The sequence below is a fragment of the Lutra lutra genome, chromosome 12, assembly GCF_902655055.1.
Source record: "Lutra lutra chromosome 12, mLutLut1.2, whole genome shotgun sequence".
Taxonomy (NCBI): Eukaryota; Metazoa; Chordata; class Mammalia; order Carnivora; family Mustelidae; genus Lutra; species Lutra lutra.
The window spans coordinates 14,657,392-14,671,675 of NC_062289.1; the positions used below are offsets into that span (position 1 = coordinate 14,657,392).

The following is a 14,284-nucleotide window of genomic DNA, read 5'->3' on the forward strand; positions in this document are numbered from 1 at the left end:
TTACCATTAGAGCTTCATTCCTTGTGGTGTGTTGAAAACAGCAGGGATTGTGGTCACTTGGTAGACTGAGGGCTATATCCCTACTCTGCTAATTCATCAGCCTTGTGGTCCTGAGCAAGTCATTCTGTGTCCTCATTTAAGACGAAACTGGTAGTGCTTATTTCAGAAGATTGTGGTGAAGGTTAATAAAATGGATGCTTGTGGAGCCCTTGCAAGGTGTCAGGTGCTGTTTTAAGTATTACATACATACATGTTAACATACATGTTAACTTACTGAAGTATCAGAACAGCTGTCTGAGGCAGGAGCCAGAGGCAGGCCCAGAGAAATTAAATGATGTGTCTGGGGTCTGAAGCTGGTACATAGACGATTCATTATAAATTAGTTCCTTTCCTTTTTGGGTTTTATGTCCCTGAATCCTTTGCTAAAATGTGAGCGCCTTATGAAGAGAAACACAATCACCTCTGTAAGGGTGTTGTGGCTAATCGCTTGGCCAAGTGTCTGCCGGCGGTGCTGGGAAGCAGGTGCAGATGGGGTGTGGGCCGGTCGGATGGAGGAAATGTGAAGACGACGACCACAGGCTGTTACATTTTCCAGACAGATGGGCTCCACTAAGACTTGGGGATGGGGTGGCGGGAGGACTGACTTGAGCACGAAAACCAGGGCAGGAGGCATGAAGGCACGAAGCCTGGGAGGCCCTCAGTTCAGAGGAGATCGTTCTGCCTTGGATGGAGCTGGCCCCTTACTTTGGCTTCACTTTTCTTTTTCTTGGATCTGAAGCAGTGAGGTCGACACACATGCTGGCAGGAGAATAGGACTCTGGTCCTTTTTCCTTCTTGCTTAACCTTAAAGGAACTCTTCTTTCCACATCCTGAAAAAAAGGAAAAAGGGAGAGAAGGAACAGTGACATCCCAAAGCAAAACTTAAAGGGAGTGGGGTTGGGGTTGCTGTTGGCCAAGACACAGACCCTGGCTGGACTCTGGAGTAGGGCAGATGGCGGGGCTGGGGAGTCTTTTCTGGAGGGGAAGGAGGCGGGCTGTGAAGAGCCAAGGGGTGAGGGGACTGACCCCGGGAACGTGAAAGGGATTGCTGCACACTTACCGCCTTGGGTGGAAGAAAGCCCCAGCAGATGAGGTCACTTAGTAGAAAAAAGTGGTGTGGAACACAAGCAGATGGAATGTATGACATGAAGATCTTTAAAAATGCCATCCACGAGTGTATTTGCAATAATAAATCCCATCCTCAGACACTGATCTGTAAAGCCTGTTTCTCTCATAGGCCATGTCCTGGCTGCAGGGACATTTGGCCCCGGAAGACATCCCGCCCAGCTCTGAGCCCCACCCCCACCCCCACCCCAGCCTCTATAATCCTAAAAGCAGGGGATTAGAATCCCATGTGGGTCCAGTAAAACTATATTTCCGCATTTCCAAATGATTTCTTTCCCAGACAGGGCAAGATTTAGGAGCAATGGAAAGATAACGACCTGACAAGGTATATGGTGAGGCTTGCCTTAGGTTGATAGACTTGCCCATTTTCTTTTTTTTTAAACTGTGGATTAAATTCAGAGTGAGCAAGCTCCTTGCAGAAGTCTCTACCAGAAAATACAAACGCTTACAGTGAATTCTGATGACACTGCGTCAACTGTCGTGGTTTCCTATTCAAAGCACAGATGCTTACACACCTTCTCATTTAGTCTTTATGTCATCATTGTGTCATTAGCAGCTAAGATGTGAAGATGGAGAACTCCCATTTCTGTGGATTTTACTAATTAGAATTTTGTGGTGATTGAAATGGTGGGAGGAAGTGGTGGAGACAGGGTTTCCTTTAGCTAGTCCTACTTACAATGGAATGGAGAACTGAAGATATTCGTGGAACAAACAAGATCACCTGCAAGGTATTAGAATGGTCTAAAAAAAATCTTTTCTAAGAATTTCAAATGCTTATGAAAGACCTATATTTTTATAAACAGTGACTACTTTTAGTTCTTCTGTTTAATCACTAAAGTGGAAACCCTAGGCGCCTGGGTGGCTCAGTGGGTTAAGCCTCTGCCTTCCATCAGGTCATGGTCTCAGGGTCCTGGGATCGAGCCCCACATCAGGCGCTCTGCTCAGCAGGGAGCCTGCTTCCTCCTCTCTCTCTGCCTGCCGCTCTCCCTACTTGTGATCTCTCTCTCTCTCTCTCTCTGTGTGTGTCAAATAAATAAATAAAATCTTTAAAAAAAAAAAGGTGGGAACCTTGAGAACTCAAGGCTGGGCAGTCCCTTTATCAACTGGCTTTAAGTCTTGTGGGAAGCCTCCTATATCATTGATCTCTACCCCCCACCCCTCCCCCCACCCCAGCTGCTTTCCTAAGGCCTACTTCCAACTTCCCTACACACTTTCCTGCTCTTCCTCTTCCCCCAACGTCACTACGGGGCATGATACCGATATATGCTTTTCATTCATTTCGTGGACAACTTTGAAGTTACTTGTAAAGCCGGTGCCTGGCCTTGGGACTTGAAATGGCTTTTCTGGAGAGCCCTGCAGGCTCAGCAAACAGTGATCATCGGGACAATGCCCAGATCCCCCCCATCCCGTGCTCCCTGAGCTGACATTGGGCAGGTGTGGCTGCTTTGGAGAACTTGTATAAGCTGGGAGGAAAAGAAAATATTTTAAAAATGCCTTTCCTTGGGAGGAACCCCCCCCCCCCCGCCCCAACACAGGCTCCTAAGCCTACAGTAACACTGGGAGCCCCCCCTGTATCAGCAGCTTGTTCTGAATGCCTGTGCTGCCTACAAGGGAACCGGGGAGAGCTCGGAAAAACCCAGCTCCACCCATTACCATGAATCTCCTTGGAAGGTTTTGTGAAAGAGGCTCCGGCATCCAGATCACACCTCTCACCCCCTGGGGCTCATTAAGTCCTAAGAAGGTGAGCGAAATGGATTTAATATATAGTTCGCTTTAGCGAGCATATTAGTTTTAGGTTAATTTTTTTTTTAAAGATTTTATTCATTTGACAGAGATCACAAGTAGGCAGAGAGGCAGGCAGAGAGAGAGAGAGGGAAGCAGGCTCCCTGCTGAGCAGAGAGCCCGACTCGAGGCTCGATCCCAGGACCCTGAGACCATGACCTGAGCCGAAGGCAGAGGCTTTAACCCACTGAGCCACCCAGGCGCCCAGTTTTAGGTTAATTTTACATAACGGTAGGGTTGTATTTTTATGTGCGTTTGTGTATTTCCACAGTGCTGCGGGGTTCCTCAGAGAATTTGCGTGCGCTGGACAGTTGCAACCGTTGTATGGGATTTAGGAGCATTATTTTATATTTTCAACTCTGTGTGTCGCCGATCTGTGATCTTTGCTTTTCGGGCTGCATTGCTGATGGTATTGGGGTTTCTCTGATGCCGAGTTCATGGTCAGGAACGGATGCCAGCCTGCTTTCCACCCACCCCTTCACCCCGTGTGGGGACGACAGAAGAGCTGCAGGAGTGGGTACACTCCCTCCTTAAAATCGAAGAAGAACGGCCTCCACACACCTCTTCGCTCCCCCTCCTGCTGCTCGGAAGCAACAACAAAACCCCGGCTGAGTTGTGGCTTCAGTTCGCCATCCCTGTTTGGTGGTGCATGGCTAACTCTTGAGTTCGGGTTCCGAAGATGATCTCTTGCTGATTGTAAAATCCCAAATAGGCTTGCTTCCTAAAGCCACTCGCTAGTGAGCAGATAGCCGGTGTTCTCGCCTTCCCGTGGTGACCACATTTGCATGCTGGATGGAAAAAATGCTCCCTGATAGAGCTTTTATGGAGTTCACGTAAATCCCGCCATCGCCTCGTAGTCACTCTTCAAGGATCGAACTGGGTCGTTTGGGGACAAGCCCCTGAGTCTCTGGTTTGGTTTTCATTTTACTTCTTTCAGTGTCGTTGATGATCTGCTTTAGCACGTTCCTTAGTTCCAGAGGTCACAGAACGTTTCCACGGTGGGGACACAGGGCAGGTCGTAGAGAAGTCGGTGCGGTGGCTGGGAGAAGGCCACACACTCCGGGGGAGACAAAGGGCCCCCCCCCCCAGTGTCAACTGGAGGAATGAACTTGGCACTCCAGGAGCTTAAAGTTCCGGGGGGAAGAGACCCCAAAGGGGGACTTGGGGTCCCAGGAGGAAGGGTGGGGGGAAGAGCAGGTGCACATAGGTTAGAAAAGCCAGAATGGAGGGTAGATGGAGAAGAACGTGTTTGTCAGATGAGGCTGCGAATATAACCGAATCACCAAAGGACCCATAGAGCCTGGCGGCTGTGGGGGCCCTGCTCTCCTGGTAGTAAGGAATGAGTAGAATATTCCAAGCGGTGGTGGGGCTCGATCTGCTGGTTCTGCATGTGGGCGGCTGGGCAGAAAGCGTGGGTGTGAATCCTGGCTCTGCCAGTCACTTGCTCTGTTACTGGGCAACCTTTTGAACCTCTTTGCCACCATCTCTTGCTCTGCCATGTGGGGACAAGGAGGACACCCTCCCCAAGTTGTCCCAAGGATAAAGAAGTCACCATATGTAAATCCCTGGCATGGAGTAGCGCTCCCGAGGGCTGGTGGGGATGTGACCTGCCATTTAGGAGCAGCACCCGGTATGGTTGGAGTGGGACACCATCTGGAGACGGGAACCTGGTTTGGGGCAGTCTGGTCGCAGTTCCCAGAGAGGTGCCCTGGGGGACCCTGGTCCTCTGAGTTCCTTTGGAGGTGGCGGGTGTGTGGTCAGGAATATCCTTGCCTGCTTCTCTCTAGCCTCGCCTGTGAACCCAGGAACCGACCTGAGAGAAATTTCTGGAGGCAGAATAACCTGGGTCAGATGAAACTTCAGAAGCGTGATATTCTCTCATCTTTTGGATAACACGGTTACTCGGGTGCCCAGTTGTTCTAACGGGGAAATATGTAACTGGATCTCAGCTGGCTAGGCTTCCTTGCAAACGAAAGGAAAACTGCCATTTTTAGAGTTTTATGCAGGTTTCTTCGGGGAGATGCAGACTGATATCATGGGGATATTTGCCTTTAAAATGAGTTTCCTTGGAAATCCATTGGATTATATGTCTAAACTGTAATGTCGAGAAAACTCTTTTCCAAGGCGCTGAAGTATTAGTCCATCAGGAGTCTGTGCGAGGCAGTAGGGACTCTGAGCACTGAATCCCACCACCAGGCTGGATGCTGCTAGCAGGGGATTATCTAGGACTTGGGTTTAGGCAGTTTGGAAAACAATTCAGCAAAGTATATAAAGGCAATGGGGGAAATGGTATTGCTTTTTTTGTGTGCTGCCAACCAGGTTTGTCACACGGATTAGTAATTTAGATAGGAACAGCCATGAATCACTGCTTAGAGTTTCGCATTTAATTTTGTCCTGGAAGCAATTTCCTTTCAAATTCTCGAGCTGTAGTTATCATTAATGAATTAAACATTATGAAACCCAGAGAACCGCTAATTCATTTTGAAATAAGTAGACATTTACGTCCAAAAAAGAAACCTTAAATTTTGTTCAGTGGTGTTTAATATTTTCAAGCTGACAAAATGTGGAATGGCGTTTCTCAGCCGCGCATTCCCGGAGTGGTTTAGTGGCTGGTCCTGGCGTGTGTGTGTGTGTCCGCCTGGCATCTTGGCCTCAGGTTTTAAGGGGCATGAAAGAAGAAATCCAAGTTTTCTCAGTGGCCAGCCGACTGGGTGTTTTTCAGGGGGGTAAGATTAAAATATTTGGAAAAGGCAACTGACCAGAGTCCGAGCTCTCCACCCAAGGGCCTTATCTCCAGGGCCTTCCAGCTTAACCCTTTTCCTCCTGTCCTTTCCAGGGGTCCTGGCATCCCACTGGGTCCCTGCCTTCTCCTGCCTGCTCAAGGGCTGCTTCCGGAGAGGGTTCACTCAGGCACAGAGGTTGCTGGACACCATGTGTGGGAGCTCCAGCCTCTGGAACCCTGGAGTCCAGTTCAGGAGAGCGCACCCGGAGCTGGGTGGGGACACGGCGGTGCCTAGAGACTTGGAGGCACATGGGGAGCACACACGCAGATGCCTTATATTTCAAGCTAGAAAACATATGCAGTTTGTTTTGTTTTTTTTCCCCTGAGAGATATTTGAATATAAAAAGCTGGCCAGAAAATGGGCAGATTGTGTCGATAGCCACGTTTTGTGACCGTTGTGCGTTCAGTAAAAGGGAAAGGGGCTACGTGTCAAGGCCAGCAGATTTGATTTGGTTGGACATGGAAGGTGTCTAGAACTTTTCTTTAGCTTGTCCCCCTCTCCCCCAAACCCCAGGTAGGATTCACTCCCATCTTATCTCTTTTGAAAGCCTTTTGCTTTGTCAACTCAAGTTCTTTTTGGAATGGTCCTCTCGTCCGTGGGCAGCCTGCGACCTAGTCTGAGCACCAGTTTCCTTGTGTGTAAAATAGGGATGATAACACCTGCCCTCTTTCTCTGTCACCCAGATGGTCGTGATCATGAGAGGAGATCACGGATATGGAAACACATGTCTGGTACCTTTCAGAAGTATGTGAGGCAGAGAGGCACTAAGGAGGCTGAGGATGGAGAAGGCAGGACTTCTGCCTCCGTTCCCTCCCCGGCTCAGGACCTGGATTAGTCACACTTCTCAGGGGAAGGAAGGTTCCTCTGAGGGATGCAGAGCCTTGTCTTTCTTCCCCCAGTTTCTTCCCGTGCATAGCCATGCTGAGAAGATGTCCCTGAGCACAACCATATATTTTTCTTATTTGGTGCAGTTTCTAAATCGAGATTTTTGAGATTCCTTGGTTTTCCTTTCCACCCTATGTTAATAAGGTACAAGGAACTGGGCGGCTTAAAACAACAGAAATGTATCCTCTGACAGCTCTGGAGGCTGGAGGTCTGAATTTAAGGTGTCTGCAGGAGACCTTGAATTCAGAGACCTTTCCTTGCCTCTTCCAGCTCCTGGCGCTGCTGGCAACCCCTGGCTTGTGGATGCATCTGATTGCCGCCCGCGTGTCATAGGACCCACTTTGCTCAGGTGTCTCTTACCCTCTTGACAAGGTCACCCGGCGGTGTTGGGTTGAAGGTCCTCCTCATCTTATTGAACCACGTGTGCAGTGACCCTACTGCCCAGCAAGGCCACATTGTGAGGGACAGCGGGCTAGGACTTGAACATGCGTTTTTTGGAGACTCCGTTCCGTACCCCCTGAGCGTGCGCACACGCGCACACGTGTGTGCGCACACACACACACACACACACACACACACGGATTGCTGCTCATCTGCTCACACCACAGCCTCAAGCTCCTTTGCAGAGGGCAGCCCGTGCCAGCCTGGACAGGGAGGCAGCTCCTCTCTGGCTTCTCCCAGAATGGATAGCTTGTGTCTCTGCTGACAGCGCCGTGAGGCCCCTGAGAACGTGGTCTGCGAGAGTTATGCCGCCCCTTGGAAGCAACTCAGAGCTGGAATTAGCCCCGGATAGCCGTCTCCTGCTCTGCTGCGGATTTCACTGACGTCAACTAAGCCTGAAACCAAGAAGCTTTGATGGGACCCGTGGGAAGTACAGAAGTCCTTCCAGTTTTTATTTGAAACAGTTGGTTTTATCAGAAGTACTGAGTTGGGAATTTGAGCAAATGCTTCCTGTGGCCCCTTCCGCGAGGTGGAACATGTATGTGGTGGCTTTGGAGTCACGTGGGCAGGTGACTGGGACCCCAGGGAGCCCTGGTGCTTGTCCATGGGAGGGGGTCGGCCATCGTGGGCTGGAAAGGACCTGCTCCACCCCCTCCCGCAGCGGGTAATTGACAGAACTCAGTGCGCAAGACACATGGTTTCCCCAAAGACGGTTCCTACTGTAAGTATGAAGCCAGGAGACTCTGAGTTACTCTCGGTTTTGCCCCAGTATTGGCAGCAGAACTGAGGCATGGTTCTTAGTAGAATGGGATCCTCCGCTTCTGCTCTCTGTGTGAAAATAGTGAAATTTGCTGCATCATGATGTCTGCAGGGCAATTAATAGGTTGCTGTATGCGAGCCGCTGGCAGATCTCAAGTAAATAGTGAGAGTTGATAGTGAGGACAGCCATTCACTAGCTCTCTCTCCACCAGTAAATGGAGTTTAGGCCCAGACAAGGGCATTTAAATAAGAACCTGGCCTGAAAGGCAGAGGGTCACTTGAAGAGCTGCTGGTCTTATTCTCAGGGCCCTGCCAGGCCCGGAAGGAGTGGGGTGCACTTGCACAGTAAGATAGAGGAGCTGCGGGAAGGTTCTGGGCTTGGGGCATCCCCTTGGGGGGATGACTTGTTGATAGGAAGTTGAAGGAGGCAGGATTGGGAATATTTTCCTGGTCCTAGGGTACAGGATTGAAGGGACAGCAGGTTGGGGGAGGGAGAGGCAGCCAGGGGTCCAGTGGACCTGAAGGTTAAGGAATCAAGAAGGAACACAGTGTAGGTTGAGGAGTGCTGGCAGGAAGTTAATGCTGAGCTGGTGTTCTGGGGGACTTGGGTGGGGTGCCAGGGGGTTGCACCCAAACTCCCCAGATGTCTCCACTGAGATTAGTGTTGGTCCTAGAAACTGGGTAGGTGGGAGGGGTTCCTTCATGAGAAAAGAGGGCTGGGGCAGCCCAACTCCAGGTTGGGACAGAGTGGTCATCTTATCCTGCTTCACTTATTTGAATAGACTTGGGGACTTGGTAGCAGAGACCCCAAAATAAAGCTAAAGTCCTGCCCACCATCTGAGCATAGACTAGAGTTGTTCCTGCAGCTGCTCTTTTAGTTGTCCTGTTCCTTAAAATCATAGGGCAGAGGCATTATTTGGGAAAACACAGTTGAGGGTAGATGTTTATATACTTCCATGACAGATTTACCTCAAATGACTACTGATTAACAGAGCTGGGACTGAGAGGTGATGCCATCCCCAAGTAGAAGGAACAAAGGTCCACAGTCCTATTTCTGATTGCTGGCCAGGGCCTGGAAGACATGGAAGTAGTGAGGAACCATTTGCTGCTTTTGTGTCCTGTACAGGCAGATCATGGCCAGGAACCATGAGGCTTGGGATTTCAAAGAAATAATCTGTACACGCAATGGAATATTACTTAGTCATTAAAAAAGAATGAAATCTTGCCACTGGGGACAACTTGGATGGATCTAGAAGGATTAGGCTGAATGAAGTCAGACAGAGAAGGACAAATGCCCTGTTTCACTTATACCTGAAATCTAAAAAACACAACAAGGCAAAACATAAAAACAACAAACGTGGTTGCCGGAAGGAGGGGGGAGAAGGAGCAAAATAGGTAAAGAGGATGAAGAGGTACAACCTTTGGTTGCAAAATGAGTAAGTCCTGGGGATGACAAGTACAGCACCACTGGGAATGATCACGTTGTTTGGGGACCACACTTAGCATGATGAGCACCGAGTGGAACTGTCGGGTGGAACTGTCTGGAACTGTCTGGAACTGTCGAGTCACTATGTCGTACACCCGAAGCTCCTCTAACACTGCATGTCAATTAAACTTCAATTAAAAAATGTAAAAAAAGGAATAGTAGGTTATGAGCAGAACTGCAGTTAATACAACAGACCGTGAGAAGCATTCTCTCGCCTGTCTCTGCTTGCAGAGAAAACCCTGTCTATGTGGCTGTTCATTTGCCAGGAGCCAAACCAGAATGTTCTGAGGCCTGAAAGGTTCAGAAGCAAGGCCCAGACAAAATAGATGACAGCTTTTGATGTGAGAATTATTTTAGTTTCATCATGAAAACAAAACTACCTAGACTGTGTTTGATGTCCTAGGGCATCAAAATAAGGAGTTTGGTGATCAGGGTTTTTGTTGTGACTCAACTTTGGATGAATCATTTAATTTCCTTAAAGTCTCAGTTTTTCTCATCTGCAAAATAGGAAAAATCTTCTTACACTCTCTCCCTTTTCCAGTGTCGGGGGTAATCCACTGAGTAATGTACACGACCCTGGAAACTGACATGTTATAAAACTGGTAAGTAGGGATTATCAGCGCGAAGGTGAAAGTCACATTCTCCCTCTTTTATGCCTGTTCCCTGGCATCTTATTTTAATTATATTCACTCCAGAATTTTGATGGAAAAATGCTTGTTTTTCCGTGTTTTACTACTTAATTAATCTAAAATGTTACCCTGAGTAATGGCACTGTATCTAGACAAGGGCTGTTCCAAGAGGAGAAATTGTGCAGAAGGATGTTTGTAAATAATGCTTAGGTGACACGATTGTGATAATTATGGCTTTTTGAAGATGAGTTTTATAGCAAGTCTTCAATTTTCCTGTCACTTTTTTTCTGGGCTCTCCCACTTAAGCAAGCACATTTGTTTCATGGAACTAGTTGTTCGGGGATCTGAATCTTGAGTGAGCTCAACAGCTCTGTGAATCCAGTTTTCATTTGCTGTGGCTAATTTTGCAGACCCTCAAGAGGACAGAGGTTGCTCTACTGTCCCCCTGCCCCACCCCAGGAAGGGACAGGAGGAAGAAGGTGTAGCAAGTCCCTAACCACTCAGTCTCTAGCTCAAAGGAATAGCTATCTCTGTATCAGACTGTCCTTGAACGCTATGTTGGACCCTGTGTGGCGAGAAGGGCCCTAGTGATGATGCTTTGATGATGCTTCATGTGGATGTCCACCACCCCCCATTTCACCCATTTCACCCCCCATCCCTTCTGTGCCTGTACTTGGGAGGCTCTGAGCGCTGGAGGCAGCATGAAAACACAGGACCCTCCTGCACTTAAGTATAAGCACCCTCAGGAGTCTTTGAAATAAACTCTTGGGCCCCCCAGGTTTTGTGGTTTTCCCTCAGGGAGGACACATTTTCTGTTGCACCATGTTCTCCACCTTATGTGTCTTCTCCAGCTTTTAGTTGTTCAGTCTTGGCCATCAGCTTCATAGTCTTCACTTTATTCACCAACTCAGTTGGAATCTAATTCTAGGTAGAGGTCAGCCCGTAAACTTTGTTAATGGATCTTTTGAAAGCTTCTAGAGTCAGAATTGGAGGAGCCCTTGGAGGTCATCTTGTCCAGCCCTCTCACCTTCCCAGAGAGAGCTCTGTGTTTCAGAGAAGTTGAGTGATTGGTCCAGGTGAATTAATGGCAGAGGCAGGACCAGAACCCAGGGCTCTTTAACTACCTGGATGTCGGGAAACATGGAGTAAGGAATATTTAGCAGGCGTAATGTCTTTCAGTTTAGCTGGGTTATATCTAAATGACATGGATTAGAACATCCTAATTTTATTTTTTAATTATTTTTTAAATTTTATTTTTTTTCAGTGTTCCAAAATTCATTGTTTATGGACCACACCCAGTGTTCCATGCAATCCATGCCCTCCATAATACCCACCACCAGGCTCACCTCCCCCCAGCCCCCTCCAAATCCCTCAGTTTGTTTCTCAGAGTCCACATCTCTCATGGTTTGTCTCCCCCTCCGATTTCCCCCATCTCACTTCTCCTCTCCATCTCCCAGTGTCCTCCATGTTATTCCTTATGCTCCACAAGTAAGTGAAACCATATGATACTTGACTCTCTCTGTTTGACTTATTTCACTCAGCATAATCTCTTCTAGTCCTGTCCATGTTGATAAAAAAGTTGGGCATTCGTCCTTTCTGATGGAGGAATAATACTCCATTGTATATATGAACCATATCGTCTTTATCCATTCATGCGTTGAAGGACATCTTGGTTCTTTCCACATTTTGGCGACTGTGGCCATTGCGGCTATGAACATTGGGGTACAGATGGCCCTTCTTTTCATTACATCTGTATCTTTGGGGTAAATACCCAATAGTGCAATTGCAGGGCCATAGGGTAGCTCTATTTTTAATTCCTTAAGGAATCTCCACACTGTTTTCCAAAGTGGCTGCACCAACTTGCATTCCCACCAGCAGTGTAAGAGAGTTCCCCTTTCTCCACATCCTCTCCAACACTTGTTTCCTGTCCTCTTACTTTTGGCCATTCTAACTGGTGTAAGGTGGTATCTCAATGTGGTTTTGATTTGAATCTCCCTGATGACTAATGATGATGAACATTTTTTCATGTGTCTGTTAGCCATTTGTGATCACCAAGACAGCATGGTACTGGCACAAAAACAGACACATAGACCAGTGGAACAGAGTAGAGAGCCCAGATATGAACCCTCAACTCTATGGTCAAATAATCTTCGGCAAAGCAGGAAAAAATATACAGTAGAAAAAAATCTCTTCAATAAATGGTGCTGGGAAAATTGGACAGCTATGTGTAGAAGAATGAAACCCGACCATTTTCTTACACCTTACACAAAGATAAACTCGAAGTGCATAAAAGACCTCAACAGGAGGCAGGAATCCATCAGAATCCTAGAGGAGAACATAGGCAGTAATCTCTTCGACATCGGCCATAGCAACTTCTTTTAAGACATGTCTCCAAGGGTAAAGGAAACAAAAGTGAATATGAACTTTTGGGACTTCATCAAGATCAAAAGCTTCTGCACAGCAAAGGAAACAGTCAACAAAACAAAGAGGCAACCCACGGAATGGGAGAAGGTATTAGCAAATGACACTGCAGGCAAAGGGCTGATATCCAAGATCTATAAAGAACTCCTCAAACTCCACACACACAAAACAGAAAATCATGTCAAAAAAAGGGCAGAAGACATGAACAGACACTTCTCCAAAGAACATCCTAATTTTATTATGAGTTTATGGTTGACTCCTGGTAAACCAGCATTCCCGTGTAATGCTACCTTCTTGAAAAGCTTTAAAAATGCATTGGTTTATTTTCTGAATGAGTGGCCCAGACTGACTCTCAGATGTCAGGGGATCTTGCTGCCCCTAAGAGTCATTCCCAATATTGGTTATAATCATATGAAGTGATAGCTTCAGAGCATGGATTTGGCATGAATATCCCAGCCTTCCCCAATCTCCACCATATTAGCTTATTTAAAATAAAATATTCTGGTTGTTTGAATTATTCCACATGACCTTTAAAACCCTGTTTGCCGTTATTTTATAGTTCTGGGGACGGAGTTGATGTGTTCCCTCAGTCCTGGAAAATCATGTAACTTGCTGGTGTTACACCAGTTGCATTCTGATGCGGCATTGATTTTTTTTTTTTCCTTCCCTACCATTTTCACATCAGATGGAACAGACTCAGGCCAGGTATAAGCGTGGCAGTGAGATTTACTTGTTTACCTTCTCCCATTGTTAAAGTGGCTGTGATTCAGCACCAGGTTGTCCTCTCCCTGATGTGCTTGGGAGGGAGGAGTATGTGAAATCCCAAGGCGTCAGTGGAGGCATGACCATCACATTAGAATGTTGGTTTTTTTTTTTTTTTAAGATTTTATTTATTTAGTTGACAGAGATCACACACGGGCGGGGAGGGGGGGAAGCAGGCTCCCCATTGAGCAGAGAGCCCGATGCGGGGCTCAATCCCAGGCCCCTGGTATCATGACTTGAGCTGAAGGCAGAGGCTTTAACCCCCTGAGCCACCCAGGTGCCCCTAGAATGTTCTTTGTGTAGAAAGCCTTACCCACTACTTCCTGACGACCTCAGCTAAAATGATACCACATTCTAGAAGACCACTATCTGGGCTTCTAAGTACATACTACCTCCTCAGTTGAGAAGAAGAAAAAGTAGTTCTGAATAGGCTGTTTCAAGCAGGCAGGGTATGGACATCACAGATTACAGATTTTTCTCAAGATGGTTATGTTTATGTCTTAGTAAGTTCAGATTGCTTTGCTCTCTTAAAACCAAGAGCTCGCCTTTTCTCTCCATATACTACCTAATGCCTCCAACTCTGAGATAGTGTGACATTGTAGTTTTCATAATGAATTACTGCCTCAGGGGGCTTGCTGGACAGTAGGGAAGGGGTCTCGCTCAAGGCATGTTTACCAGGAGTAGTAGTGCATGGACGTTTCCACTTGGCATATATTGGCTGAGAATGGAAATAATGATTGAGGCTGAGTGAAAACACTTCTTGTTAACAGTGTGGTGGAAAGTAATATTGCAAACATCACCAACACTTGGGGCAGAGAGAAAGTGGGTCTGAGAGTTAGGAGGTCAGATTGAAATTCAGCCTTGTCCCAGACATGGGACCTGGTTAAGTCACGCAGCCCTGACCCTCAGTTGTAATGGGAAAGAAAGGATGGTGGGCAGGGGGGGATGGGCATAATGGTAATAGTGGTGACAGTTGCCTTATTCTGCGGCAGGCCGAATAATGGCCCCTAGAGATGTCCTTGTCCTAATCCCTCGAGTCTGTGAATGTTCTCTTACAGGGCAAAAGGGACTTTGTGGAAGTGATTAGGGATCTGGAAATGGAGAGATTATCCTGGATTATCTGTGTGTGTCCAAAGTAAGCCCAAGGGTCCTTCCTTGTAAGAGGGAGGCCG

General features: G+C 47.4%; 1 protein-coding gene across 4 annotated transcripts in view; it reads left to right on the plus strand.

Annotated features, from left to right (window-relative positions):
- Window positions 1–14,284, plus strand: part of RNF152 (ring finger protein 152) — a 78,538-nt gene that overhangs the window by 20,674 nt on the left and 43,580 nt on the right. The window contains exon 2 of one of the 4 annotated variants that reach the window (XM_047697876.1): window positions 9,842–9,902. The exons of the other annotated variants lie outside the window; for them this stretch is intronic. The gene's annotated coding sequence lies outside the window, so the exon portion shown is untranslated. The remainder of the gene's footprint in view (window positions 1–9,841; window positions 9,903–14,284) is intronic. 4 annotated transcript variants of the gene reach the window in all.